The following is a 5,816-nucleotide window of genomic DNA, read 5'->3' on the forward strand; positions in this document are numbered from 1 at the left end:
TTTATGTACTCAGAGACCCTGGACTCTCAGGGTGGGGAGGACCTAATATTTTTATGCATCGCTAAGGCGCCAGGCACTGCGCTAGGCATTTTCACCTAGTTGCTTCATCTTTCTCCCTCTTAGGAAGAGGTGTTACTCCTTTTTTAGGTTGAACCTAGTCTGTGATGCTGATGCTTGAAAGAGCCTGGAAATGTTTGCTTGAAGGGTCCTAGGAAAGAAGAACTCTTTTCAGAAGTTTTTTTTTTTTTTTTCCGTCTTTTCAGGGCTGCACCTGTGGCATATGGAGGTTTCCATAGGCTAGGGGGCAAACCAGAGCTGTAGCTGCTGGCCTACACCACAGCCACAGCAATGCCAGATCTGAGCTGCATCTGTGACCTACACCACAGCTTATGGCAACACCGGATCCTTTTTTTTTTTTTTTTTTTTTTTTTTTTTGCTATTTCTTGGGCCGCTCCTGCGGCATATGGAGGCTCCCAGGATAGGAGTCGAACTGGAGCCGCAGTCACAGGCCTACACCAGAGCCACAGCAACTCGGAATCCAAGCTGCGTCTGCAACCTACACCACAGCTTATGGCAACGCCGGATTGTTAACCCACTGAGCAAGGCCAGGGACCGAACCCGCAACCTCATGGTTCCTAGTCAGATTCATTAACCACTGCACCGTCGGGAACTCCGGCAACACCGGATCCTTAACCCACTGAGCGAGGCCAGGGATCGAACCTGCGTCCTCATGGATGCTAGTCAGATTCGTTTCCACTGAGCCACGACGGGAACTCCCAGAAGTTCTTTTTATTGCCCTTTCAGATCCGCACTGTGGTTCCCCGGAGTCAGACTTGAGGGAAGGCTGCTCAGAGCCAGCTCTGTCTTAATCAAGGAAGACCTTCCCCAAGAAATACTTTCTTTTTAAAATTATGCATCAGCTTTATTCCCTATTGTATTAAAAAAAAAAAACACAACCAACCCCGCTCTATTGAAAGTGTAATCAACAAGACCATTTATCTTGTTCTTCAGCCTCGTGAGCACCAGAAAATTAGAAATGTCTCTCTCCGCTGATTTCCGATGAGTATTTAAAATAATTTAATCCAAGGCCTTCTGTGTGAATGAGGCCGGGAAAGAGTGGTGTTTGTGTTTGGAAGGTCTGAGGAGATGCTGGAGGTTGTTAGTGCCATCTGAGAGCTGAAGCCACCCCAGAAAGCCAGCGAAGGGCTCTGGAAATGCCTAGAAAATGTGAGGGACGAGAGGACAGCAGGATGGAACCCCCAGAGCATCCCCCTAAGGTCTGTTGGGACCTCCCCCCGGGTCGTCCTCCTCTTTGGAAGACAGACCTGCAGTGAAACTTGGTCCTTTCTCCCCCTCTGTTCTCTCCTTTCCACTCAAACTTGACCTTTCCCACCCTCTCCTGTTTCCTAGATGCTGGAGTCGGGGTGTGTGTCCCTAATTGCCTTCCCTCTGCTCTTCCGGTGGCCTCTCCCTCTGCCTTGCACAGCAGTTACAGGAGCTGCTAGTTAGAGCCTACCCTCATTGCTATGAATCATGAATTAGATAAAGCCATCGCCCCTAATTCCCAGAACGCCCCCTCCCGCCCCCCCACTCCTCAATCACTGGAGTTCCCACTACGCTTCCCTTCAGGCTCTTTGGTCATTAAACCGTCTAGGTTGGAGACATCCTTTGGAGCAGAACCCAAGTGCCAGGAATTTGTATTTTATACATTTTAGCTTTGAATGAGCTGTCATTGATGAGTAAACCTTTTGATAGGAAGGTCTCTCTGACCTCAGAGACCACAGTACTCATTAATCAATCCAACTGGGTGTTGTTTGATTAACAAACAAATAACTCCCCTGCCCTTGCCAGGGGGTGTTTAGTGACTTCTAAATCACTCATTGGAGTTCCTGTCGTGGTGCAGTTGTTAATGAATCCAAGTAGGAACCATGAGGTTTCAGGTTTGATCCCTGGCCTTGCTCAGTGGGTTAAGGATCCGGCGTTGCCACGAGCTGTGGTGTAGGTTGCAGACGTGGCTCGGATCCCGTGTTGCTGCCGCTCTGGAGTAGGCTGGCGGCTACAGCTCCGATTAGACCCCTAGCCTGGGAACCTCCATATGCTGCGGGTGCGGCCCTAGAAAAGACAAAATAAATAAATAAATAAATAAATAAAATAAAGCACTCATCTAGCTCTTGTTTATGTTTGGGACAGAAAGATTCTTCCCTGGGTCCTTGCTGGCTTGTACCTGTTGGGGCAGAGACCCTCTGCAGCATATCAGGGCATACGCTCACTCATTCATCCAACAAACATTTTGGAGTGTCTGTTGTGGGCCAGACCCTGGCTCCATCCACCTTTGCCCGAACCCATGAGTGGTGGTCAGACGTGGCAGGGAACAGTTATGCATCAGCGGGGGAGGGGGTTTCACAAGACACATCAGCACGTGACGTGGAGACCCCTGGCTGGACAGTGGTTTCTCCCTGCTTCTGAGCTGTCCCTGAAGTCATGAGCTCTGGAATGTACCCCACTCTTTGAGGACCCAAGGAGCAGGGGTTTCTTAGAGTGTTATGAGAAACCCCACAGCAGGTCCTGCATTCTAGCGTAAAGACAGCTTCTGAGTGGGACCCCTTGGGAGCCTACTGCGTCTTGTAGATACAAGGCACATACCCGCTGCTAGAGGGGGGATCCCAAGGGACGTCGTCTGAATGCAAATGTTTCTGAGATGTCAACGTGTGGTCTCTTGTTTGTGTCCTTCTTCTTTTTTTTTTTTAGTGTTTATTCCTTTTCACTTTGGGGGTGGGGAATGGGTGAGTGGGGGGCCGTGGGGGCACTGGTTCTCTTGGCAGAGAGCACATGGAACCGAGAATACAAACAAGCTGGGTTCCTTAGTGGTAGAGCGGTCCGGTCTCAATGACCCCTGGGGTGCAGCAGGTGCTCCGCCCAATCCAGATGTTTTACTGAATGATGGAAAGACGGACTTTGGGAAACCCCGAATAACTTCTGCAGAGGTGACTGGGATGAGAAAGGATCTGGTTTTGCCAGCCAGGGATGGGCGATAAGGAAGGGGAAACATGCACACTGAAACAGGGGCGATGAACCCCCACTGCTGGGGTGGCAGCGCAGAGGCTTAGGGGAGAAACCACCCTTTCCTTCTTGTCTGCAAAGTGTGGGGTGCGTTGCAGAGCTCATGACTTCAGGGACAGCTCAGAAGCAGGCAGAGACCACTGTCCAGCCAGGGGTCTCCACGTCATGCTCTGTCGTTTCTTCTGTCCCCCCCGCAAATGGCTCATAACTGTCCCCTTGTCACGCTGAGAGTACGGATAAGCAGCTCCTTCGTTTTAAGTTTTTGAATTATGCTTAACATTACCTTTTGTTCTCCTCAAGCCTTCTATCTGCTGTGTTTGGGGAGTAAAGACAGGGCCCAGTGCCCATGGTTTGTGGCTCCCAGATGGGCTGCAGCTCCTGGGACAGAGGCTCAGGGGCCCCCTGAGGGAGTCCCCTGGAAGCCAGGAGACCAGAGCTTCTGCATGGAAGTCCTCTGGAAGCCTCTGGGACAGAGGTGGATTTTCCACAGTCATGCAGGAGGGGAGCTTGTTCAAAAAAGGAAGATTTTAAAGGGAAAGATGACTCTTGAATCTGCAGGACTGGGATCCTTATGTCTCATGGTCAAGGGCAACATCCGAGGAGGAGGTGGTGACCCATCGGCCTGCTGATGATAACAGCCCATTCTGACCCCAGGCTTTGCCCACTGGAACGTCTCTTATCCCTTCAGTGGAACAACACATGGCTACACAAACTCCAAGAAGGCCCTCTGAGCTCCGGAAAGTTCTCTTCTCTCCAACGTCTGTTTCCACTGCTTTCCAAGCGGACAGCCCACCATCAGCTGGGCAGCTGCCCAATGAGGAAGCCACTGTTAATGAACCCGTGAGAAAGTGGTTTGTTTCTGTTTTTGCTTTTGCTTATGGTGTGTATTTAAAAAATATATTCAGTTTGCCAGGTTAAATCTAAAAGACGAATTTTTATGTGTTTTGGAAAGATTGCTTAACATTCCACCTCGGAGAGCATATTTGAGTTTGCAACAACGTGGGGGGCATGCCTTGTAAATGAATAATTTTGGGTTCTTACAGTTCCATTTCAAAAGCAGGACAGCTGAGAAAAAAAAAATCAATTGAGGTCATAGTCTCCTGGTCCTTTATCTTGAAGCCAGATGGCTCCCTTGACCTTTGCCTGAGCAGGCGAGCCGGGCCCGGGGTGGCAGGAAAGATGAGAGATGTCTGGCTTCAACAGATTTTTCCAGAGCAGTGGCCCAGGCCGCTTTGCACCAGTAGCAGGGCCCCGAGGCATAATATCATCGAGCTGCCCAGGTGTACAGAAAAATGGGGGCAAGGGAGCAGCTCTGGGTGGAGCAGGTCCGGAGCTTCCCAAGGGCAGCCTGGGGTGCGGGCCCTGGAGGAAGTGCCCTGCCCACGGTTGATGGAAATAAACTAATAATGACAGACAACGGTGACATTCCCAGAGGGGTCAGGCTGTTGTAGGCACTGTTTGATTAGTTGTCATTTATTTTCTTTTTGGCTGTGCCCACAGCATGTGGAAGTTCCCAGGCCAGGGGTGGAACCTGTGCCTCAGCAGCAGCAACCGAGCTGATGCAGTGACAATGCCAGATGCTTAACTGCTAGGCTACCAGGAAACTCCCCAGGTGCTGCTTTTTTTTTTTTTTTTTTTTTCTTTTCTAGGACCGTATCCGCGGCATATGGAGGTTCCCAGGCCAGGGGTCGAATCAGAGCTGTAGCTGCCAGCCTACACCAGAGCCACAGCAACTCGGGATCTGAGCCATGTCTGCGACCTACACCACAGCTCATGGCAACGCCTGATCTTTAACCCACTGAGCGAGGCCAGGGATCGAACCACAACCTCATGGTTCCTAGTCAGATTCGTGAACCATTGAGCCACGACGGGAACTCTGCCCGGTGCTGTTTTAAATGCTTTCTGATGACTTTCAGTCACGTGGCTCTGTGTGTTCATTATCTCCATTTCAGACTCTGTGACAACCCCTGCCCCATGAGCAGATGGCACACACCCACAGTTAACCATCCAAAGTTAAAAGATTTACCTGTGCTTTTAACTGGGTAAATGTTTGTAGCCGTAGTGCCTCCACCAGGCAAATGGAGGTTTGAGATCAAGAGCTGCGTTATAATGAACCCAGCGATAAATGAGGGAAGCAGGTATTTAAGCCCCAAGAAGCATCATGCAAAGGGGGCTTTGGGCAGGGGCAGAGGGCTTGTCACCTACAAGGCTCAGAGCTGGGGCAGCATTAATTGCATATAATTGCAATATCAGGCCTTGGCTGTTGGCTGTGTGGTAGTTGATGGTAAAGAGTAGGATAAATGTCTGAGCTGATCTGCAATGCCTTTGGCACAGAAAGTCCCTGCGGGATGCAGACACTGAATTGTGATGACCCAAATGCGGTATTGCTTGCAAGGCTGAAGCAACAAGGTGTGTCCTTTACGGGAGGTGGTGGGAAAAAGCTCAGTCATAGGAGAAATAGGGAACCAGGGAACATCAGAACCTCTTTTGTGCAGATCAGCCTTCCCGAATTGATGCTGCAGAGAGCCACCAACCCATGACTGTGGCAGAGCTTGCCTGGATGCTGAAAGCCACCAGGAGGGCAGACTGGCATCTCAGGGAGCCCAGTCTGCTGCACCAACAGGACCAGGCTTCACCACCAGCACAGAGCTGAGGGTTCTGTACTGGTGGCTGTCCAGAGCAGCCTGGGGCATCTTCCCCAAAGCCCTGGGATGTCACAGGACAATAGGAAAAAGGTGCTCTCATAACTGCTTATA

This window comes from Sus scrofa, chromosome 2 (genome assembly GCF_000003025.6).
Source record: "Sus scrofa isolate TJ Tabasco breed Duroc chromosome 2, Sscrofa11.1, whole genome shotgun sequence".
Taxonomy (NCBI): domain Eukaryota; kingdom Metazoa; phylum Chordata; class Mammalia; order Artiodactyla; family Suidae; genus Sus; species Sus scrofa.